The sequence below is a fragment of the Lissotriton helveticus genome, chromosome 7 (assembly GCF_964261635.1).
Source record: "Lissotriton helveticus chromosome 7, aLisHel1.1, whole genome shotgun sequence".
NCBI lineage: Eukaryota > Metazoa > Chordata > Amphibia > Caudata > Salamandridae > Lissotriton > Lissotriton helveticus.
In genome coordinates, this window is record NC_136068.1 from 1,148,235,857 (window position 1) to 1,148,261,013 (window position 25,157).

Sequence of the window (25,157 nt, forward strand, 5' to 3'; positions counted from 1 at the left end):
CCAAGGCATGTACTATTGTTTTCCTTGCATTGGTGGGTAATAGGTCAAGGATTTTTCTCAGGATATATTTCTTAATATAGCCGCCACATTCAGAAACAAAGTTAACAACAGTTATGACTCCTTTGAGGCCACTGCTTCTCTGTAGCTTATTGAGATAACCCGAACACTGACCACTGCAAAAATGCGCTTGGGGTTTTCTTACTGGTCACCAGGGAGCAAATGGAAACTCTCATCACGGAAATCAAATCTGGATCTCCCTTGGATCCATGCTTCCCCCTACAATTTTAAAAGGTATAGATAAAGAGGTCAGTCCTATTCTTTTGGAAATTTTCAATACTATGTTTACCTCAGGAACCTTTCCCGTAATTTTGAAGGACACATCGATCCACTCTTTGATAAAAAAATACAAGCCTGGATGCATCTGATCCTCGCAACTATCGACCTATTGCTAGGATACCCTTTCCAGCCAAGATAGTGGAGAAAATCATGAATAAACAGCAAGTGCAGTTTGTTCAGGAAAACAGCCTACTTGATCCCTCACAATTTTGTTTTCGTCCAGAACACAGCACGGAAACGGCCTTGATAAAAGCCTCTGAAGGAATCAGGACAGTTATGGACAGGGGTGGATCCGCCGTTCTGATCCTTTTGGATCTCTCAGCGCGTTTGACACTGTTAATCACCACCTGCTGCGATCCCGCCTTAGAAAGCTAGATGTAAAAGGTCTAGCTCTGTCTTTGTTAACATCTTTTTTGACTGAAAGAATACAAACAGTGACTCTGGATCATTTTAAATCAAAACCCTGTCCTGCCATCTGGGGTGCCACAGGGCTCATCGCTTAGTCCATCCCTTTTTAATATCTACGTGTCAGAGTTGTCTCCTCTGATCCAGCAGTTCGCCTTTAGTCTAACATCCTATGCCGATGACACGCAGATTGTGGTAGCGGCATATGAGGAGCAAGACGCCCTGGTGCTACAATTTAGAAACTGTATGCAGGAAATTAAGAGCTGGATGGGCAAGCACTGTCTTAAACTCAAATCGGAGAAAACCGAAATAGTGATTTTCGGCAACCTCCAACCAAGATGGGATGACATCTATTGGCCTACAGAGATGGGACAGTTGGCAAAACCAGTGGAAAAAGCAATACATCTGGGGATTCTAATCAATAAGAAACTAACATTCGCCCAGCAATTGAATGCAACGGTCTCCACCACTTTCTCCTTGCTCAAGAAACTTTGCAAGGTTCTTCCTTATATCCCTATGGATTCTAGGAAGACTGTGGTGACTGCACTAGAATTATCAACATTTGATTATTGCAATAGGTTGTACCTGAATATGAAAAAACTGCAAATGGTGCAGATTGCAGCCGCTTCTTAAATCTGCCCAAGTATGAGTCTGTCTCGACTGAAATCCGTAGGCTCCACTGGCTTCCTGCAGCAAGTCGCACAAAGTTTAAGATGCTCTGCCTAGCTTCTAAGGCCTTGAGCAACATGGGACCGATGTTCCTAAGGAACATTTTTTCTTGGTACTGCCCGTGTAGACCGCTTTGATCTACTGGCACCAAACTTATGCTGGTTCCCAGGATACGCACCTCTTAACTGGGGTGGACGAAGCATTGGCTATGGCACGGCAAAGCTCTGGAATATGCTTCCTATACACATCAGGTCTGCAAGTTCATTAGCCTTATTTAGAAAGAGTCTGAATACATGGCTATTCCTGAATTAAGGAAAGAATCTCCAAGGCTTACTGCAGATCCTTAGGTCCAATACACCTCAGGGTATTCATGTGCTAAATAAGTTGTATTAATATTACATAACAGGACTTTAAGGGCCCGAAACATTTCCACGTCAGTTTTCCGGATTTGGCTGTCAAATGTCAGTTTGGAGTTGAACCACTCTCCAAGGTTTTTTAATTCTACCTTCGGGGTTGGTAGTTGACCTAACGTCTCCGGGTACCAAGCCGATGTCCAACTGAATGGGGCCTTCCCCACGGTCAACACCTCTGTTTTGTTTTCATTGAGTTTCAAGCAATGTTTGGATATCTACGCTGCTACATCCTCCAGACATCAGGAGAATTCGTGGGCTGTCTGTTCCGGGCTCTGAGACAACGTCACAATCAGCTGGGTATTGTGAGCATATGACACGATGGTCACAATATGACTTTCCACTAGCTCTGCGTGGGGCTTAAAATTGATCTCTGTGGAACTCCCTGTGACAGGGGAATACTCTTGGATTTATGCTTGTGTTATACGACTTGAAAGGTCAGCAAGGAGAGAAAAGATGTCATCCAGCGCAGAGCGGAGCCGAACCCCTAATGCCGCATGTCTCTAATCTTTTGAGGAGGAGACCATGGGAGACGGTATTGTAGTATGGCCTAAGGCCTGCTTTGCGCGCATGTTATGTTAGCATGGCTTATTAGAAGTTTAAACGCCATTTTACCTTTTGCTGCTTTTGCACACAACACTGCATAGCTGTTTTTGTAAGTTATCCTTCACGAAGGTCTACACTTGAGAAAAGGTTTGTTTTCCACATCTCTAGACTTACATCTTGCCCCTAGTCTGCACAGTGAGTGCTGAAGCCGTCAAGGTTATAAAAACATGTTAGTTGTTTTTTAACATGTTGGAGTAACGCTTTCTAGACACAACATTTTGACAGCTGTGAGCCAAGTAAGATTCTGGCGCCTTTATTATTCCACACTTGCCATGATTTCACACACTTGGAAGATTTCCATTTCTAGGGATGCAGAGAGCCTGTGCTGATCCAGATGTAATTTACTCTTACTGAGCGGAAAGGTAATGGGGTCCCCCACACAAGCCTAAGAGACCTTCTATAGTTTATAATACATAGGGCCAGATGTAGGTAATCCAGATTTACCGATTCTAAAATACCGAATTCTACCGATTCGGTATTTCAGAATCTGAAAATGGGATGTAGGTAAAAATTAGTTAATTTTTGCCGATTCGGTAAAATTCGGTATCAGTCATTCGGTATTTACCGATTCTGTATTTACCGAATCGGTAATTCCCATTCATTCCTATGGGCCTCCAGGCCCATAGGAATTATTTGGAATTAACGATTTGGTAAATACCAATTCGGTAAATACTGAATCGGGTATTGGAAAAAAAAGAAAAACGAAGGAGTCAGCCAATCAGGTGCAACCACCCCCCTCCCAACCAGGAAGTGGCTACGCCTAGGCAGTTAAAAGCAATTAGAAGCTTCTGGAGAGGCTGTGAGAGCAGAGCTGAGTCCCTGAGCCACAAGAAAACTTTATTTGCATTTTAAAGAGAAAAAAAGCAAACACCAGTGAAAAGGAAGTTCCAGAGAGGAAGAGAAAAATCAAATTCAGCACCATGGAGCTGCAGGTCCTCGTGGAAGAGGTGGTGAAAGAACACCAAAAATTGTTTGGGATCAGTACCTGATGGTGGCAGAATCTGCCAAAAGAAAGATTTGGCTGGAAATACAGTCTAAGGTGAATGCTGTAGGAGTGACTCCAAGGGAGATAGATGATCTGAAAAAGAGGTGGTACGACCTCAGGAGCTTAACAAAGAAAAATATTGCAGAGCTCCACAAAGAGGCAAACCGTACTGGAGGAGGGAGAAACGGTGCACCTGCCCTGACTGAGCTGGAGGAGCTGGTGGAGTCCACCATAGAGCGTCTGTGGACTGGGAGATGCAGACAGCTCAGCCAGAGCTGCCACCAGAAAAGGTAAGAAGCATGCACAGCAATCACCCCCACCCCATCACCTTCCCTTTCCCCTATGTGGCAGTGTTAACTCCACTCCAGTAGAGGTAGCAACATACACCAGCAATGCATTATGGGAGATGTAGTCATGAAACACCTACCATGTCATACAGCACACCAAGCAACAAGTTATGCAACACACATCAGTGATAAGCAAGCTGAGGCAATAGCTACAGTGTTTCAGTGATAACAATTTAATTGTATAAGCAGTGCTGCAGGAGCACAGAGCTAATGTACGCTTTTATGCCCACAGGCGAGACATCTCGCAGGCGTACCAGGGAGAAGAAAGGCAGTGCACCACAGAGGGACGAACCTCAGGAGGCAGGCACAAGTGCAGGGAATGACACAGAGGACACTGGTGCACCAACAACACAGCCAGCCTCCCAAGACCTTGAAATGTCTCCACAGCTGCAGGCCTCCCCAGAGCGTTCTGGATCCCCTCTGCTACTGTGCTCACCTGAACTGCCTGAGTCACTGCCTGAAACAACACCTGCAGCTCAAAAGAGCAAGAGGCATGTAGTTTCCCCACTAGTCCAAATGGAGACATCAGCAGGTGAAATGGAGGGGGATGAGACACCAACCTTGGCTGGGGAAGGAAGCACTGCCATACAGCAGTCCAGCGCAGAGGGTGCCCGCACAGGTACCAGACGCTGCAGGCCCCGAAACAGCAGTGATGCACAACATGTGAAGGGTCTCAGTGTCTTCCGTGGGCTGGAGGGTAGCATGGTGAAGATACAACGTATGCAGGGGAAGGCCATCCAGTCGGTGCAACGCCAGATGAGGCACCTGAATGCAAACATGAAAAATATAGGGAAGTGCATTGGTGGATGAGAACAAAAAGATGGCATCAGGTATGAGGGAGATGGCTTCAGGGATGCGGGACATGTCTCAATCTGTGCTTCTCTTGTGCACAAAACTGGATCAGGACAGAACAACAAGGAGGAAGGACAGGCAGAGAGCACAGAGACACACTAAGGCTGTTAACCGTCTGGCCACAGCAACGTCCCTTCTTTGCAGGCGATGCGTCAACATGCAAGAAGGACTAGCACACAGCAGCAATGAGGTGTCCAGGGGCCTTGCAAGGGTGACGAGTGCTGTAGAGATGCTGCTTAATGCTCAGTCAGCACATACTGCTGCTCTGGATGTACCTGAGAGTGAGGAAAGCACCAGTAGAAGCAGCATGAAAAGCCCCTCTGTTTCTGAGACACGGAGGAGCAGCAGGCTCCATGGTGCTGCATCTGCCCACACACCTAGTGAGGACAGCCAGCCAATTTCATCTGGCACCGGTAGGCGTGGCCGAAAATGACTAATGCTGCCCACACTCCATGACCTTTAATGGGGAAGTGAGCCAGGACTCCCAATATTAATGGATACCATTTGTGTTGCACATTTGTGCCTTTCAGTACTTGCGTAGTGCCAATAATTAAACTATGTTGGGTACATACTACACCTGTCTGTGTCTCTTTACTTACTAAAAAATAGTTGCACGTGATCTCTGCCCGTCTGTCTGCCATCTGTTGCTTGCGCTACTCCTGCTGTGTTGGGTTCAGGCAGTGCATGTTCATCATCATGATCCTGTTAATCGCACAATTCCACCTCTGTGCCCTTCTTTGTAGCAAGGTTATGCAACATTGCGCATGTTGCAATGATCTTACAGCAGATGAGTGGTGAGTACTGCCGTGCGCCTCCGCTTTTGTGGAGGCAGTGGAACCTGCTTTTTAACAGCCCAAAGGTGCGCTCCACAACGTTCCTAGTGGATTTGTGTGCCACGTTGTATCATCTCTGGCTTGGCGTGGATGGGTTCAGGTAGGGTGTCAGGATGAATGAGCGGACGGCATATGCGCTGTCATCTGTGGGAATATGATAGAGCCATTGATCACATGCGCAACAACACATACATCTGCAATATCTATCAGGGTGTGTCACAGTGTTTTACCTAGCTGGTATCCTTCTCCGAATTCCCCCGCTGTCAGGCGTGTGTAGATCCCACTGTTCTGAAAGATGTAGGAGTCGTGGGTGCTTCCCGGGAATTTGGCCACAATGGCTGTGTTGATGTTGTTGGCATCACAGATTACCTGCACATTGATAGAGTGGGTTGACTTCCTGTTTCTGTAAATGTACTCTGTGGCAGCAGGTGGGCAGATTGAGATGTGGGTGCCATCAATACAGCCGATGACATGTGGGAACTGTGTCAGTTGATAGAAGTCAGTCTTGGTCTTTAGCAGTTCTGCATGTGTGTCAGGGAAGCTGATGTAATGATGCATTCTCTGCATCATGGCCTCTAGGAACTTCTGGAACAAATGGGATAGGCAGCTCTGGGACACCCCACCTACCGCAGCAATCACCCCCTGGTATCTCCCAGATGAAAGTAGGTGTAGGCTACAGAGCACCTGCACATGGGGTGGGAGGGCGTGCGCCCTTGGTGTTGGGTGCTCCAGGAGTGGGTGCAGGTCCCTAATCAAGTCCAGGATGGTTTGGGGGTGTAGCCTGTACCTTTGCAAGATCTCTGCCTCAGTGTGTTGGAAGAGCGTTATCCGCTGTCTGTAGACTTGTTCCTCCCGTCTCCAGACCCTCTCTCCTGCTGCCTGTAGCCGTAGCCGCCTTGCTATCACGTAGAATGCCGCCATTCTGGTCACACTGTTGCATTTTGGGTCCTTTTTTATAGCCTGCACCTGGTTACCACCTGCTTTCAATCCATGGTAAATACCGACTCTTAAATACCTAATTTCATGAAATTCTGTATTTTAGAAGTTACCTACATCTCGATTGTCATTTTTTGCCATTTCTTATTTACCGATTCGGTAAATTCCGAAAAGGTAAATTCCGAATCGGTAAATTCCGATTCGGTAAATGCAGATTCGGTAAATTACTGATTCGTATTTACCGATTCGGTCTTTTTTTATGTCCTACATCTCAATTGCCCAATACCGGTCGGTAACGGCCGAAATTCTGTATTTTCGGCCGTTACCGACCGGTATTGGGCTACCTACATCTGGCCCATAGTTCTTATATAGGGAGGGTGTAAAAACTAGGCGTTATAGGACCTGTTTTCACCATCATTGTAATATGATTTCTCCTTTTGTATTTTATGGAATTGTAACCACGCCGGACATATTATTTTTAATCATGTCTGCTTATGTTGGCTAAGATACTACACATGAGATCACGTCGTTAAAATGAATATTTTAACCTTACCCTGTCTCTTATTTACTCCTGTTGTGGACTGGTATGAGAGTATAACAAAAGAGTGTTCTCACTTTCCACCATTCCTGAGATGGTCCTAAGTTGCATGTTCAAGGTTGTCTAATCATTGGTGACTTTGCTATAGGACGAAGAGCTAATGTGACACTGATGCTAGCTGGTTGGGGTTTTTATAGGTACGGAGGTGAGTTTCTGGTACGCCACAATTCACTGACGTCCTAGGTCTCTGTGCACAGTTCTGTGTATGAGCATGATCCAACATAGTGGTCTTATTGTGAGACTCTTGAGTAATGCTTATATCAGTCCACGACCCCCTCACTATTGTTTCCGGTTGACAGTGGTGACGGATAAAACCTAGTTACATAGGTCTTTTCAAGCTTGTTGATATAAAACGGTTTTCTATTGAATTACTACCCAGTAGTGCTTTTTTTATATTGCATTGTATTTATCTATGACTGTGTCGATATGGCTGCGGTTGATATCCCAGCTCACAGTCGCTTGGCTGTGCGGAATCATTTGCAGGATTTCCTAATATCATTGGAAGGACAGGCAGTTGTTCTTGTTGTATCGGCAGACGCAGCGTACCCGTTTGAGCTGTTTTACTCATGGGTAACGTTTCCTGCGGTTGATACTGTTTCTGGTGTATTTCACTCTTACACTCCGACTGCCTGCAGAGTACGCTCCATATAGGACACAGGATATTCCGATTTCTTCTTGGCAGCATGCCATTTGGTTTAATGGCGCCCTCCCACGCACTATAACGACAGTCAGACAAGGACCGTTGTCAATTGCAGGCGCTTCTTGGCCTGTTTTAGATGCTTATACTGCGTACCCTCATGTGGGGCGTTGTACAGCTGCTGAATTGAGACCCCTTTATGCCTCTGCAGTGTCAGTGATAAGGGGTTTGGTTCATTACATTACCTGCAACCTTCCGGGTGGGGGCGCGCATCCAGTTGGGCCGAATGGACTGAAACTTAGTCTAGTTATGGTTAATTCGATTATGGGCAAGCGTCCCCAGGATAAGGATGAGATGCCTTTTTGGCTTGCCGAAAAATTCGACGAACTGGAGGCAGTATTCCTAAATACTTCACCTGTGGAGTTACACGGCATCCTTACAATTAGTTTGCAGAAAGACTTAGTGCCAGACGTAAATGACTGTACCACTTTTGGTGTGATTTTTGCAGCAGTCTATACTGGTCCTTTGGCACCCCGTCAATGGCTGTCTTGCCCTCTGTCATTAAGTGTGTTCAGGATGAACACGGACCGGAGGCGGCTGTAGAGTTGGGAATGCGACTCGTGGGAGCGTTTGACATGGTTCGCGATCTCGCCCTTGCCAATGTTAAGGGGGATACAGTAAGTTTCCAGGCGTCTAATGCTTTGCACGATATTCCCGCTGCCGACAAGCCCCGTCAATTACCGAGAATTATTACGGATGCTTATAAGACCATTGTCCGTAATAGTTTGGGTGTTAAGCCTTTTGCTTAAAAACAAACACAGCAGCAAACTCAGCAAGCGTCATCTGATAAAGATGACCGCCCGAAAGTTCAGAAACAAAATTGGAGTAAGAACAAAAAACAGGGGAAACAGCAACATAAACAGGGGTCCCGTCCTGCTTCACCTACACGTGCCTCTACTGAGCGTACATATGAGTTGCGCGACCGCGCTACGATTAAGTCACCTGATAGATTTCAGGTCCCTGAACAATGTTCTCCTTGCTCTTTGCAGGAAACATCGGTAACAGCTACCAGTGGAGGATGCGGCGGCAGAGGACAAGGTGCCCAACAGAGCCATGAGAAGCCTTGCAAAGCTGCCGAAAAAGGCAAGCAGGATGAGTCACTGCGTCAAAGACCCCAGTTTCAGAAGAAGAAAGTTGCTACAGTAACAGCGAGATATGCCACAGACAGTGAGAACGCAACTTCGGAATCTGACATGGGCGCTGACGCTGTTGGGCAGCGGGCGGAGATTACCATAATTCGAGAGGCGTTGCGTCCACTACTAAAGGTGACAGCGACTGGCACCTTTGTTGTAGTTGAGACAGCAGACACTAGAGTGGCCCCCCTGAAAGACTTTATGAAATTGTCCTTATAATTGAAGCTGACATAGCACGTACCATAAAGGGTCGACTGGCCCCCACCCTTTGTCTTAGCTGCTCCGCAAGGGGAGGAGGTGATCCTCCCTGCTTTCGCGCACACAGTGCAGAAGGAGCAGGCCCTGCATTTTGCAGAAGAGTGGGCTAAGGCGCTTGCACCGGCGTTGTACCGTACTCGCTGTGTGTGGGCCAAATTTTCCCCTCGACATGAGATTCCTTTGCTGTCAATGCCACAGCCTCAACCCCAGTACCCCATGCGGCTAGAAGCGAATGCTTCCGTTGTGAAAATCCTTGAAAAATTGGAATATTAAGGTGTAATTGAAACGTCTGTGTCTCCGATGAATAACCCTCTTTTTACTGTGAGCAAGCCGGATGGCTCGTACCGTTTGGTTTTGGATTACCGCCACTTAAACTCACATTGTCGTACATGCGCGGTGCAGAATACTCACAGTTCTGCTCTTGTGGATAGTCTTGTGCGTAAAATGTTTAAAACCACACTTGACATATCCAATTGTTTTTTTGCCCACAATCTGTTCCCTCTTAGTAGTCAATGGACAGCTTTTACCAGTGGTGGCAAACAGCTCCAATTTCGCCGTTTGGCTATGGGCCACTAGAATAGTCCAGGCGTCTTTGCCCGCCCGCATTGTCTCTCTTAGAGGGACTCAACGCAGATGCATGTTCGTATGTGGATGGCATGTATCTCACAGATGATGAATTATAGCCGGATCTGTGCTGTGTAGACCGCATAATTTGCCGTTTTGCGCATTTTGGCTATAAATTCAACTTTGCGAAACGTCACATTGCAGAGTACACAGTGTTGTTCCTAGGCTATGAGCTCAACAATGAAGGTCAAGGTTTAGCTCCTCACTTCTTGGAGAAATGCCCACTTTTGCGAGCTCCCACAACACTGTAAAAACTACAATCTTTACTGGGCTTTTTGAATTTCGGGCATGCCTACATTCCCGAACATGCCCAGCGTAACAAGCCTCTTTACGCATTGATACAACTTTCTTTTTCCAAATCCTGCTGGCTGCCTGAACATTCAGCCATCTTGCAATCTTTGCAGGCTGATCTTCTAGAATCTAAATTCTTGTTGACTCGTGATTCCCACACCAACCTATCGCTTACAAGTCACACTTGTACACTTCGGCTGAAATGCGGTTTTCCACTGTGGAAAAAGTTTTGACAGTAGTGAAAATGGCGATTCTAAAGGAACGTGCACTCTAGCAGGAAAAGCGCATTTAGGTTGTTACTCCGTATCCTGCCCTGGAGACCGTAATGAAAGCCAGTGTACCGAATTCAAAAGCTTTGCACCCTCGGTGGATACAATGGGCCACGTCCTTGACATCCCCGGATGTCACGTTCATTTTTGATTCCTCTTTGCAGACTCAGGAGTTCTTGCAGTATGAATTTGTTCATCCGGCTCTTCTGACTATGCGCCCACTTGAGAATTTACGTTGTATCATTTACACTGACGGAAGCGCGCACGCGGCTACGGTTTAAAAGCACTCGTATTCTTCGGCCTGCGCAATTGTGGTTGGTACTATGGTGGATGGTGAATTCAAGTCCGATGTCGTGCATACACAGACATTAGGTGACTGTACCACCCAGTTGGCAGAACTTCGTGCTCTGATGCTTGCATTGGAGTACACTGATCCCAGTGTGACTACTCTTATTGTAAGTGACTCTTACTATTGTGTTCAACCATACAATGAAAATCTACCCTTTTGGACCCAAAGTGATTATCGTGACTCTAAGGGGCGCACAATAAAACATAAAATGATCTGGTTCGAGTGGCGGAGCTTAAAGAGAGGCTACTACTTGTCTTTGTAATTCATACTCTGGGTCACCAGCGTGTTGGAGTTCACGCTGTTGGTAACTGTTTCGCGGAAGAGGCTGCGAAGACAGCAGTTGCCACATATGCAGTGGCAGCGGTTACACATTCCAAAAGTAAGATTGATGATGACATCTTGGCAGCTATTGCCGCTACAGAGAAGGGAGGTAATTACCCTAGAGGTTTCCCTTCTAAATACTCTTATCATTTAAGCCCTGATAAAGTTCCTTATGTGAGAATTAACGACGTTGTTGACAGGTTGATTCCCAACACGGATCGCAGGCAGACTTTGATTACAACAGCCCACGCTGAGATGGCTTCATCGCATGCCGGCGTGTCAGCTACTATATCTCTTCTCCAGCAACGGTATTGGTGGTGGGGTTTGTACAAACAAGTGCATGATTATATCCTTCAATGTGGCATTTGTCAGCAAATTAAACCTTTTTCATGAAACACCCCCTGACGACCGATGGAACGGAGAAGACGAGGAACCCTTACCCTTTTATGCCTCTCCTGTGTTTTTTTTTCAGTCACCGTGGGACCTGATAGACCTGGATAGTAGCCGCCGCTTCCATTCATCACCCTTCCTGTTTGCTGAGGACTTTGACTCCGATCACGTGGCCAAGTCACATGAGCCAATCGGGGACTCTGAGAGAGAGGAGAGGGATTCTTCAGCCAGTAGAGGAAGAGGAGAGTGGGCGACGTCCGAGAATCTGGAAGCCTTGCGAGGTTTGAGAGAAGACGCCTTCGGGGAAGAGGACACCGACCAGATGGGAAATCCACCGCCCAGGAGGTCGGAGCCGAGGAGTGGTCCTACGCCGAGCCGTCAAGAAGGGGAGCCGGAAGCTATTGGGTACTACGACTCGGCCAGTCACGCTTACCGGGGAGCGTGGCTCCCACAGGTACCTTCCCGAGTGCGAGGCTGGTTCCACAGGGGGGGGCGGCTAATACTGTCCCGCATCCAGGGAAGGGAGGGGAAGAGTCTATCCCTGTTACACCGGAGACACACCCGTAGGGACCTCCATTTCCAGTCGTCTCACCCGGGGAAGTTGTATTGGTGACGGTTTGGGTACTCTCCCTCACCCCCTTTTCCTATAACCCTTTCGGACCAAGAAAGTCCAAATTGACCGTTTGTCACTTTCTTTTGTTTTATATGGCACCTGACATCCGGAGCGGAGTCATGTACACGAAACAACGGAAGCATAACCTTCCTTAAAGGAGGAGTACCAGCAGAAAAAGGACTGATACAAAAACGTATCTTAGTTCTGGACAGTTACTTTCTTATGACAATACCGAAATAAAAACACTAAAAGCAGTAACAACGAGTCCGTCTCTCAGGCATAAGCAACACACTTCTACTGCTGCACGCCCGCCCCAAACTCAGTTGTACACATCTAATAAACCACTTGCGTGTGTTTATTTAGATCACTGCGGTCCTTTCTCATCTGATACTGCGTATAAGTACATCTTAGTAGCAGTTGACTCTTGCACGCGCTTTGTGTGGTTGTGGCCTCAAAGAAGTGCTGATTCCAGAACTGTCAAGGGATTTGCGTGTCTTTGTGGGAATTTTTGCGTGTGGCACCTTCCATTCTGACCAGGGTCCAGCGTTTGCCTCTAAGGCTTACAAGGATGTCATGAGTTCTTTGGGGGTTCAGGTCAAATTTTTGTCTCCATACCGGCCTGAGGGTAATAGTGTTGTGGAGTGGATGAACCGTGACTTAAAGCAATCCTTGACAGCGAAGGTATTAGGTACTGGCCGAGACTGGCTAACCCACCTCAATAGCGTACAGCGTGCACAAAATAATCTCCCTAGAAGGTCTCTGGGTGGGCGAACCCCATACAAAATGCTCCTTGGCATCAAAATGTTTGTCCCGGACCTTGATGGTCTAGACATGGTGGCGGCCGCCTCATCCTTTGACGTAGATGAGCATTCTAATGTTTTACAGAACCTACAAAAGACCAGAGACAGTCTTGCATAGGAACACTTGCCCTCTATATCTGATGCTGCGTTGCAGATTCCGGTAGTTGGCTGGCTACCCCAAGTTGGAGAACTGGTCCGAGAAAGGATCGACAACCAGAAGGAATTCAGTCCCTCCTTTCGAGCTCCAGTTGCCGTGCAGGGTGCAAGAACAGTCATTTTACCTCATCTTCCTGGGCGAAAGGGGAACAGGTACATCTCCATTGACAATGTCTAACTACACAGGGTGGCCGATTCTTCATAGTATGACGCCTGCGGTTTCGTGTCCAGCAATGGTGCGACACTCTGTTTTAGTTCTGGATCCTGCCAACAGGCCTGATGTTGCCATTGAGATGTATACAGTTGCAAATCCTTTATTAAATCCAGCTGCTGGTGATCCTCTTGATGATATTGAATATACTTGGCGCTTGGACGCCCTCGGGCAGCAAGCGCGCTTTATAAATTTTACTTTTCATTTCATTTCATACTTACCCCACTGACTTGTCTATGCCTGATTTGGAGACCCGTGTGGCTAATCAATCCCGTTTTTCATTTGACACTGGCTCGTCCACATCTAAGTCCCCTTCAAAAGTTTTGATTTTTGCTACCTGGTTAAAAAAACATTTTTTGATTCCTCCTTGGACTTACATTTGGCTGGTGATTTTTAATTTTTTTTTATTCATGTCCATCAGATTTGTGGTGTATTTTTTGTTGTTTTGTAAATGGACACTACGTTCAAGAAAGAACTTCAATTAGACTAATTGATGGAACTTTGGCTCCCCACGCCTCTTAACACATCATGAAGAGGGACCAGACATTTGTGAATATAACTGCTTGGCCCGTTTTAGAAGGGATTGTATGGGATGCTGTCAAGTTCCAGATTCATGGGCCCACAGAGGTTATTAATGTTCCCAATGTACTCCGTGTTTCTATGGTGGATGTAGTTAAACAAAATATTCGCTCTGATGATTGGGACTTCCAGGCCGTACAAGCTTTATTTTCTGATTTGAAATATTATGCTGCCTTTGATGCTGAAGATTTAAATTTAGAGTCTGCACACTATTGTGATTTGTACTGTTACCAGCATTTTGGCAATCACTTTCTGCATAAGACAAATCCATCTGAAAGAAACAGGTTAGTGTTAGATTCCTTACCTTAGAATATCACCAGTCATCGGACTGGATCTGGAAAGTTTTCATCAGCAGTACCCCTGCGCGTCGGTAGGCGTCGTCTACGGCTCCGCGTCCGTCGTCGTGATCACCGGGATGACGTAGTCGGAGTACTTAGACGCCGCCCTCAAGCGCTGACGTCAGTTCTTCTTTTTTCCGCGCCAGCAAACGCAGATCTGGGAAGAGCAGTACTCTAGTCATTTTTTTACTAACTTTTTTGATCTCTTTGATCACTTTTCAAGTCGATTTCGACTCGCGGTGCCGCTAGGGATGCCTGGTTTTAAACCTTGCGACGCCAGTCACCGCCTGATGTCGGTGACGAACCCCCACCGTTGGTGCCTTTACTGCCTCGGGGCCGACCACGATGACAAGTCGTGCCCCGACTGTCAGGCCTTGAACTCGAAGGCTAGACGGGAGATCCGGCATTCAGCTCAGCGCCGCTCAAGGTCCCGGGCGAGGAGGAAGTCGTGGGACCGGTCCCGGAGCCGCAGTCATCGCCGCTCGTCGAGTCACCACCACTCGTCGGGCTCCAAGTCCTCCGGTAAGTCAAGTCATTCGAAAAAGAAGGCGAAGAGAAGTCATCGCTCTTCTGACTCCCCTCGACGCTCGCACGATGCGGCCGGGGGTTCGGGTGACACCGCCCGTGCGGCTCCGCCGGCGCCGCGTCCAGCTCCACACCCGCGGGTACCTGGGCTGCACGCGACGCCGGAGGAGATAAGTGACTTCACTTCCCTCCGTCGGAACCTGTCGAGGCGCCTTAGGGAGCCCTTGCGGGCCAGCGGCTCGGGCCCTGGCGCCGTCAGGTGCTTCGGCCCTGGCGCCGTCGTTGACTCTGGTTCCGATGCCGCAGGGCCCCGCAGGATCCAGGCCTGGATCCGGGTCATCGCCAGTCGACCTCACGACTCCTCCACTGGCGCCGACCCCGAGGGTGTCACTCCTGGTGCCGTCTTCAGACGACACCGGCCCCGGTTTCAGCCCCGGTCCGGGTGCGACGCCCTAGCGGCGCCGCTCGGCGCCGTCTCCGACGCCGATGGGTGACCAATTCACCTACGACCCGGCTCCATCGTTTTTGCCTGGTTTCCAGGAGATGGATGACGAGGAGGACTGAGAGGGGTCTGAGGGCCCTCTGGCACAGCAGTGCCAGTTAAGTCAGGACTGGGCAGATGAGCTGGGGAGGCCACTGATCTAGACACTTCGCCTGACACTGGATTCATCTCTCCTCCCTCCATGGCTTCGAAGGAGGGGGCTACCTATAGCGTGGTGTTGAACAGGGTGGCCAAGGTCTTGGCCCTTGAGCTCACTGTCGCGGCCTTGAGGATTAACCTCCTCCCTGAGGTGCTCAAATCGCAGGCAAGCTCCTCGGAGACTCTACTGCCGTTTAACAAATCCCTCACCGACGTTCTGATGGGCACCTGGTCCAAGCCCTCTACAGGCCTCCCTGTGGATCGGAACGTGGCCGGACGCTAACCGCCCGGCTCCGGGCGACCCCTGCTTTCTGTCTGTTCACCCCTCCCCCGAGAGCCTGATAATTCAGGCCTCTACATCCCAGACCGCGTTCCTGACCGCTCCTCTGGATCGGGAATCCAAAAGGTATGATCAGTTTGGGAAGAAACTGTTCTCCTCTCTGAGTTTGGGGCTGCGGTCTGTAAACACCGCCTGCCTTTTGGGCCATTACACCCACTCTCTGTGGGATACGGTTGCGGAGGTGCTGCCACAGTGTCCGGAGGAGGCCCGGACACGGCTCGCCCAAGCCCTGGCGGAGGGGCGGGATGTAGCATCATACTCGATTCGATGTGGACTTGACACCACGGACTCGCTGGGCAGAAAGATTGCCACGATGGTGGCGGTTCGTCGCCACGCCTTGCTGAGGTCCAGGCCACGCTTATGGACATGCCCTTCGATGGCCGTCGCCTCTTTGGCGACAAAGCGGATAGTGCGCTAGAGCGTTTTAAGGACTCCAGGGCTACGGCCAAGTCCTTGGGCCTAGGCCAACGCCAGCAAACTTCCGCTTTCTACCCCTTTCGTGGCCAAGGGAGGGACGCCCCACACTTCCAGCCAGCCACAGGCCGCAGAGCCAGTCTGAACGCTGTCGCGGACGTGGTTAGCGCCATGGCGGTACCGGGGGACAACGGCAGGGTGAGTCCACATCCTCCCCGCAGCATCTGCCTCTAAGCCTTTCTAGTCCGACATTTCAGGCCCATTCGATGCCAGTGGGGGGCAGGGTTCGCCATCACCTCCTTCACTGGTTACTATCACGTCGGACAGGTGGGTGCTGCAAATCGTCCGAAGGGGCGACTCCCTCCCCTTCGAGGCGACCCCTCCAGCCATGCCACCGCAGTGCCACCGCATGTCGGGGGATCACTTGCAACTTCTGCAGGAGGAAGTTACAGCCCTCTTGGCCAAGGGGGCCGTCGAGCGCATTCCTGGGCCAGAAGTAGGACGTGGTTGCTATTCCCACTACTTTCTGGTACCCAAGAAGGGCAAAGGGGGCCTACGCCCTATCATGGACCTACGGAGCGTCAACGCTTCCTCTGGAAGGAGAAGTTCAAGATGCTGACTTTGACTCAGGTCGTAGCTACCCTGGACCCGGGAGACTAGATGGTAGCGTTGGACTTGCAGGACGCATAGTCACGCATTCCCGTCCTGCCGGCCCACCGGCGCTACCTGCGGTTCACTCTAGGCCACGAGCACTTTCAGTTTACTGTGCTCCCGTTCGGCCTTACCAGCACCCCTCGGGTGTTCACGAAAGTGATGGCAGTGGTTGTAGCTCACCTGCGCAATTCAAGGGTTTCAGTCTTCCCCTATCTCGACGATTGGTTGTTGAAGGCGGGCTTGCCCCAAACAGTAGTCTCCCACCTCCAGACTACGCCCGACCTCCTGCACTCGCTGGGGTTCTCCATCAAGGTGCTGAAGTCACACCTGTGCCCCTCTCAGGAGCTCCTTTTCATCGGAGCGCTTCTGGACTCAAAACAGTTTTGCATTTTTCCCCCGAACAGCGGGTTCGGGATATTCAGGCTCTGATTCTGATCTTTCAGCCTTTATCCCGAGTTTCGGTCAGGTTGGCCCTGCGGCTCCTGGGGCTGATGGCCGCCTGCATCCTTCTGGTGCATCACGCCAGGTGGCGGATGCGGCTCTGCAGTGGGACCTGACGTTTCAGTGGGCACAGCATCAGGGTAACCTGTCCGACCATGTCCTGATCTCGGAGGGCACTGCGAGTCAGTTGCAGTGGTGGCTCACAAACAGCGATTGGATCAACGGCAGATCCCTCTCCCTACTCCAACCGGAGCATGTAGTGGTGACAGATGCGCCCCTCCTGGAATAGGGGGGCCACATGGGAGAGGGGGAGATCAGAGGCCTCTGGTCTCCGGTGGAGTACCGGCCCCACATCAACCTTCTGGAGCTGCTGGCGATCCGTCTTGCACTGAAGGCATTCCTTCCCTCTGTCCGGGGAAATGTAGTGTAGGTGTTCACGGACAACACCACCGCCATGTGGTACTGCAACAAACAGGGCAGGGTGAGGTCGTGGACCCTTTGTTAGGAGGCTCTTCGCCTCTGGCAATGGCTGGAACATCAGGGCGTCACCCTGGTGGTCCAACACCTGGCAGGTTCCCTGAATGCCAGGCTGGACGAACTCAGCCGCCGGTGCATGATGGATCACGAATGGCGTCTGAACTCGGACGTGGCGCAAGGTCTCTTTCAGCAGTTGGGAGAGCCTTGGTTAGAGCTATTCGCCACCGAAGAGAACGCACAATGTCATCAGTTCTGCTTGTTGGAATTTCCAAGGCGGCACTCGCTCGGCGACGCTTTTTGTCGCGATTGGAGCTGCGGTCTGTTGTACGCCTTTCCACCTATACCACTTCTACCCAGAGTGCTAAAGAAGATCAGGCGAGACCGGGCCCAAGTCATCCTTGTGGCTCCGGACTCGGGCACGAAGATACTGGTATCCCGAGCTACTCAGCATGTCAGTTGATCCCCGATTAGTCTGCCTCTTCTGGAGGATTTTCTGTCGTAGCAGCAGGGGACGGTCCTCCACCCGAACCTGTCCAGTCTCCACCTACATGTGTGGAGATTGAGCGGCGGCTGTTGAGGCCATTTGACTTGTCTCCTGAAGTCTGTGATGTGATTCTGGCAGCCAGGCGTCCCTCCACAAAAACAGTATACGCCTGCATGTGGAACCAATTTGTGGCATGGTGCACAGCAATGGCTGTGGATCCACTCTCTGCCCCCCTTTCAGAGGTTCTCCTCTTCCTTCTTTCGCTTGCCCAGCAGGGCTCTGCTCTGGACACTATCAAGGGCTACCTCACGGCCATTTCAGCCTTCTTAAGGCTTCCTGATCAGCCTTCTCTTTTCAAGTCCTCTGTTGTAAATAGATTCTTGAAAAGCATCAGTCACATGTTTCCTCCTGTTCCCTTTGTGATGCCTCAGTGGAACTTGAATCTTGTTCTGATGTACCTGATGTGGGCTCCCTTTGAGCCACTTCATAACTGTCCTCTTTGTCTTCTGACTCTTAAAACTGCATTCCTGGTTGCCATCACCTCTGCCAGGAGAGTGAGTGAGCTCCAGGCTCTATCTTCTAAACCTCCTTTCCTCTTTGGCCATCCGTACAAGGTTCTTCTGAGGACTCGTCCTTCTTTCCTGCCCAAGGGGGTCACAGCCTTTCATATCGGGCAGTCCATCACCTTGCCCACCTTCTTTCCGCCTCCACATCCCCCGAAAGAGGAAGAGAGGCTCCATCGTCTGGACCCAAAACGTGCGCTCTCCTTCGATCTAGATCGCACACGCCAGTTCCGGGTGGACGACCAGCTCTTTGTTGGTTACGTGGGCGCTAAGAAGGGACTGGCAGTGCACAAGCAGACCATTTCTCGGTGGGTCGTCTTGTGCATCAAGGTTTGCTACTCTTTGGCAAAAAAAAAGTGTCCTGTTGGGCTGCGCACCCATTCCACACTGGCCATGGCAGCGACTACTGCCCTGGGTCGGGGAGTCCCCTTGCAGGACATCTGTCAGGCAGCTACGTGGGCCTTGTTGCACATGTTTGCTCAGCACGACTGTCTGGACAGCCAAGTCCGGAGAGATGGTTGTTTCGGCCGGTCCGTTCTCCAGGACTTTCTGGTGTGATCTTGGTTCGCAGACGCACCACCGAGGTTGATATTGCTGGGGTATGTATTCTGATGTAAGGAATCTAACACTAACCTGTTTCTTTCAGATGCACAAGTTACTTACCTTCGGTAACGATATATCTATAAGAAAAAGTAGTTAGTGTTGGATTCCTTACCGCCCCACCCATCATCCCCGTTCTGTGAACCGATATCTAGGGTTAAGGACATCCCTTTCAGGGCCCTAGTTTCATGGCACCAGTGTCGGTTTCTATCATGGCTCTGCGTTCCTGTCGCGGAAAGCTATGTACAGAACTGACGTCAGCACGCGAGGGCGGCGTCTAAGTACTCCGACGACATCATCCTGGTGATCACGACGACGGACACGGAGCCGCAGACGACGCCTACCGATGCGCAGGGGTACTGCTGACGAAAACTTTCCGGTTCCAGTCTGACGCCTGGGGATATTCTAAGGTAAGGAATCTAACACTAACTACTGTTTCTTACAGATATAACGTTACCGAAGGTAAGTAACTTGTGCATTTGGAAATGTGGTTAACTACACACAGTGGGAACACTGTCCCGCACCTGTGGAAGGCAGTTCAAAAACGTTTTGATTTTTTTTTCTCATTTTACTGATTTTAATCGATCAAATCCTAATGCATTTTATTTTAAGATCACTGAGAAGTCTTCTTCCAAGGTTAGACTTACCCACACTAAATTACTGTATTCGAAGTCCTTTATTGACCAGTTGGCTGTTGGGGGCTATGAACTGTGGAAAGATGCCATTGATCTTAAATCTGTTTGGGGTTCTAAAAGTTAGCAACTGCAAGGCACCGAGGGTTTGCATCATGCATGTCTCATCCCAAACCATAGGTTGTTTCTGAATGCTACTATTTCACAAACCACCTGCTTTGGATTGGCTACTTTAAAAAAATTAAATGCTCCTTCATTTCCTGATTTTGATGAATTTCCCCATTGGAACAATTACACCAGTACTTCCCTAAGTGATTTACAGGCCCTGTTGAGAAATCCCTCTTTTAATGTTTCCAGCATTAATCCCGAAGGCTCGTTTCTATGGCAAAAAAGTGCAGATTCCTGCCAACACCGTTTTCTGGGTCTGACCCCTTGCTATACAGAGGTTAAAGTAGATCCCAGTTTTTACACTCAACATTCAGTCACCACCTATTCTTTTGGCAAATTATGCCAGAGTTGGCTCGGACATTCAACCTTGGCGTCTTTTGAGCTGCATTTATCTAAATTCACTGACGCCGTTGACTTAAATGATTTTGTTAAAGGTCCTGCAGCAGGCAGATCTAAAAGATGGATATATGCTGCTCACAACGAGGTTTGGAAACTGTCCCAGATTGAAGCTGCTTCTAGGCTCAGAGCTATAGATCAGGAACATTTAGAAAAAGTGCCTGCTGTTGTAGATAATACCATTAACACCCTTTATTCCCGCATTTACACATTCGATAATATTGTTTAGTCTGTGGTTGATATTGTACAAGAAGACGTTGCTGTACTGTATCATGGGCAGAATCAATTGCGTTCTATTATGCAGTTTGCTTGGGCTCTTCAAACGTTGAAAAATGCAAAGGTGCCTTGGGATTACATGAACACGACCTTGTTATTTTTGCCTTTTAATTTGACTGTTAAACAACAATTTATGTAAATTAAAGATGCCACGTTTTTACTGCTGCATATTGAAAAGCTGGAACCATTACCATTTTCACTGGCCGAGTCGAATTCAGCAGTTTGGCTCATTCATGGGTTAATAACTTTGCCTTTTTCCCTTTTTAAATTTGAGTCATGTATGCAACACTATGCCATAGGTAGATTTGAACCTTTAGGTAGTGCTTATCTCCATGAAGTTTGGAATCTCCCATTCACATATAGGTGCTTTAGGGTAGGAAAGGAAGTGTACTTAAAAGGTGAAGCCTGCACATCTACACCAGATCACACATTAGTCTGTAGAAATCTGCAATTGAATGGTTCTTGCAATGTACAGGCATCAAATCTTGCCTGTGTTTTGAAAGGCACTCCCACCCCGGCTATTACACCGACTTTCACGTTGCTGGCAAACGGTAGTTATTTATTATTAAATAATGAAGATTGCTGTGGTATGCTTGCCGGTATTCCTTATATTGTTACAGTTTCCCAGCGTGAAGTTTGCTGTAAGAATGTCTTGTTTCCTCCTCCACATGGGAGGCTTGATGTTTCTATCTGGCCCTCTATCCCGACCTTGAAAGCAGAGTTCAACAAGGAAGTCCCCCTTACATCTGCGCGTGAGACATTTGTCCTTCACGTTGCGAATACTCGTACTGAGGTGAATGCCTTCTTAAATACAGATCTGCCCCAGCATTTCAGTGCTTTGATTCACACACTCTTTAATGCCTCGACGACCACGGCCCTGGCACACTTTTGTAAAATAGAAATTTCTGGCCTTGTGACCTCATTCCAAACTATATTTGGTGAGATCCCTGCATTTTTCCATTCGATTTTTTTTTAGTGTATTCGGCGGTTTCCCGTTAATTCTCGCTTTGGGAGTGGATGTGCTGCTGTTAATTTCTTTTCACCAGAATGGATGCACAGTTTGAGCCCCACGACGATCTGCCCCAAGTTCGTAACCGGATGCTAGAATACTATGGATTGCTACCTCTAGCGATTCTGAGTGTGGCATATGGTTTGTTTCCGGTTCTCATACTTCACTTGCGTGCAGCCTGTTTTCCATTGCCTGGATTGTGAATTTGAATGGGCACTGGATTTGTGTCTCTGCAACACGGTGTCTCCTGACCTGAATTTTAATCTACTAATGAGTCCCTTAGTTGCTCATGAAATAGATTGTTCTAGTTTCGGAATTATGGCCTGCGCAGTGGCTCATCGGGTTCTAGGCAATTGGAACATATGGACTGCGTCCAATAAATAAGCCTGAGTTGTCCTCTGATGGTGCTAGAGGCTCCGGCCATTGAAGAACATGTATGTTCATTTCCATTACTTAATTGGATGGCTGAAATGTTCATGGATGATGACAATGACTTCCTATTGGAGGCAGTTGCAATGTATGGTGCTTATACGCTGTTAGTTTGAAGTGTGAACTTTTCTGCTTCATGGACACGTACTGAACTCGTGATTTTTTTTTCTATAATGCCTTATATATTTTCCTTAATTTTTTAGGTCTTTTTCACACCATGGCCACCTGTGATTGTTATCACTGACTTGGTTACTTTTTAATTCGGATTTTTACTCCCAATTTTAAAGTTTGGCAAAATTCCTGAACTTGGTTCTGTCTCATTCAAACTTGAATGCTGCATTCTATGAATCTTGCCCCCTCTATTGTGCGTTCCCCGATCAAGGGAGGGTGTAGTATGGCCTAAGGCCTGCTTTGCGCGCATGTTATTTTAGCATGGTTTCTTAGAAGTTTAAACGCCATTTTACCTTTTGCTGATTTTGCACACGACACTGCATAGCTGTTTTCGTAAGTTAGCCTTCCGGAACGTCTACACATGAGAAAAGGTTTGTTTTCGCCATCTCTAGACTTACATTGTGCCGCTAGTCTGCACAGTGAGTGCTGAAGGCGTCATGGTTATCAAAACATGTTAGCTGTTTTTCGACATGTTCGAGTAACGCATTCTAGACACACATTTTGGCAGCTGTGAGCGAAGTAAGATTCTGGCGCCTTTATTATTTCACACTTGCCATGATTTCACACACTTGAAAGATTTCCGTTTCCAGGGATGCAGAGAGCCTATGCTGATCCAGATGTAATTTACTCATACTGAGCGGAAAGGTAATGGGGTCCCCCACACAAGCCTAAGAGACCTTCTATAGTTTATAATACATAGTTCCTATATAGGGAGGGTGTAAAAACTAGGCGCTATAGGACCTGTTTTTCACCATCATTGTAATATGATTTCTCCTTTTGTATTTTATGGAATTGTTACTATGCTGACCATATTATTTTTAATCATATGTCTGCTTATGTTGGCTAAGATACTGCACATGAGATCACGTCGTTAAAATAAATATTTTTACCTTACCGTGTCTCTTATTTACTCCTGTTGTGGACTGGTATGAGAGTAAAACAAAAGAGTGTTCTCACTTCCCACCATTTCTGAGATGGTCCTAAGTCGCATGTTCTAGGTTGTCTAATCATTGGTTATTTTGCTATAGGACGAAGAGCTAATGTGACACTGATGCTAGCTGGTTTCGGTTTTTCTAGGTACTGAGGTGAGTTTCTGGTACACCACTAGTCACTGACGTCCTAGGTCTCTCTGCACAGTTCTGTGTATGAGCAGGATCCTTGCAACAGTATCAAAAGCCGCACTTATATCCAAAAGGATCAGTGCAGCCGTCTGCCCTTCATTCGCATATTGTTTGTGTTTCAGTGGCCAAGAGCAGCGCCGACTCCGTGGAATGTGCAGCTCTGAAACCTGAGGGGTGAAATAGGTCATGCTTGTTGTTTTGATTAGTTAGCTGCTTATTCGTTACTTTCTCTGCAATTTTTTCAAAGATAGGTAGTAACGAGATGGGGTGAAGATTTTCTGGTGTATTGCTTCCATTTATGGGGAACTTCTCCCAGCTGAAAGGAGCGTGCAATAAGCTCAGAGATATATGGCATAATGATGTTTACTCCCTGCATTGGGATGTCTGGCCGAGCTGGGTCCAGTGGGAATACGGTTTTAACTCTGCTAGCTATGCTCTTCAGCTCTTCTAACTCCGGCACATTCTCAAGTTTGCAGTCTTTCTGGCACAGGAGACTGACCTGTGGATACGGTGAAAGGGTACCTGGCAGCCTTGCCAGCTTTCTTCTGCCTCCCTGATCAACCGTCCCTCTTCAACTCTCCCTTTGTTCTACAGATCAGGAAGGTCTAACCAGTATGTTTCTTCCACTCTTTTATGTCACTGTGGGATCTTTCCCTGATTCTTATCTTTTGAATGGAGTCACCTTACAAACCCCTTCACAGTCTCGCTTTACGTTTCTAGACTATATTACGCTTCCATACATGCCATTTTTTTAACTGACAAGTTATAGCCGCTTTCCTCCTAAAGGTGGTGACCCTTTTCCATCTGGAAAGTGAAGGGCTAAAGAAAGCACTGCAGAGCTGATGTTTACATTTGATCAAAAGATATATCGTTTTGAAACGTTCACAGCATGCTGCGCAGCGTAAGACATTTACAGGTACATGCATCATTGTTGCCGTTTGCGATTCCTTAATTGCGAAAATTAAGGAATCGCAATTAAGGAATCGCAAACGGGAATGCATCCAAAAATCGCAATTTCCATAGCGATTCCTTATTTTTCCTTAATTGCGTTTCACAATATGCGAATCGCAATTAAGGAATCCCTTCCCATTGATTCCTATGGGCCAAAAGGCCCATAGGAATGAATAGGAAGTCAATCTCAATTTGCGATTCGCAATTAGCTAATCGCAAATTGAGATTGAGATTTCAAGGGTGCAGGCGTGTCCAAAGGACACCCTGTTGCACCCCTGAAATCAATCTATGCACATATGTTGTGCACACACATGTCCTAAGGGCATGTGTGTGCACAACATGACAGTTTGAAAAATGCACAAAATTGCATTTTTCTGATTTTTCGCAAATTACCATGAGGTCCAACCTCATGGTAATTTTTTCCTCCTAATTGCGAATTCGCAATTTTTTTAGGTGTCATGCATTGCATTTAAGGAATCGCAAATTGCGATTCCGTAAATGCAATCGCATTTTCAGAAATTGCAAAAAATAGCGATTTCTTGTAGTTTTTGATTGATGCATCCCAAATAGTGATTAAGGAATCGCAAACGGCCGAATTTTGCGATTCGCACCGTTTGCGATTCCTAAATCACTTGATGCATGTGGCTGTTAGTGGACTGGCCCTTGTTAGTGTCAGTTAGAGATGGAGAGGCTCTGCTCCTGAAAAGTCCTTACAGCAGAATTATTACAACAAAGTGATCACCACTCATTGTGAACAACCTTAAGATACATTGGGTTCACAATAACGCCTAACTATTATTCTATGCTTGATTTAAAGACATTGGGAAGCTCTCATGCGTGTACATCCACGTGAAATGACA

The 25,157-nt window shown here is 47.9% G+C and overlaps 1 protein-coding gene across 2 annotated transcripts in view; it reads left to right on the top strand.

The window, feature by feature from the left end:
• ABCA5 (ATP binding cassette subfamily A member 5) overlaps window positions 1-25,157 on the top strand; it is a 1,464,780-nt gene that overhangs the window by 1,048,834 nt on the left and 390,789 nt on the right. The gene's annotated exons all lie outside the window — the stretch shown is intronic.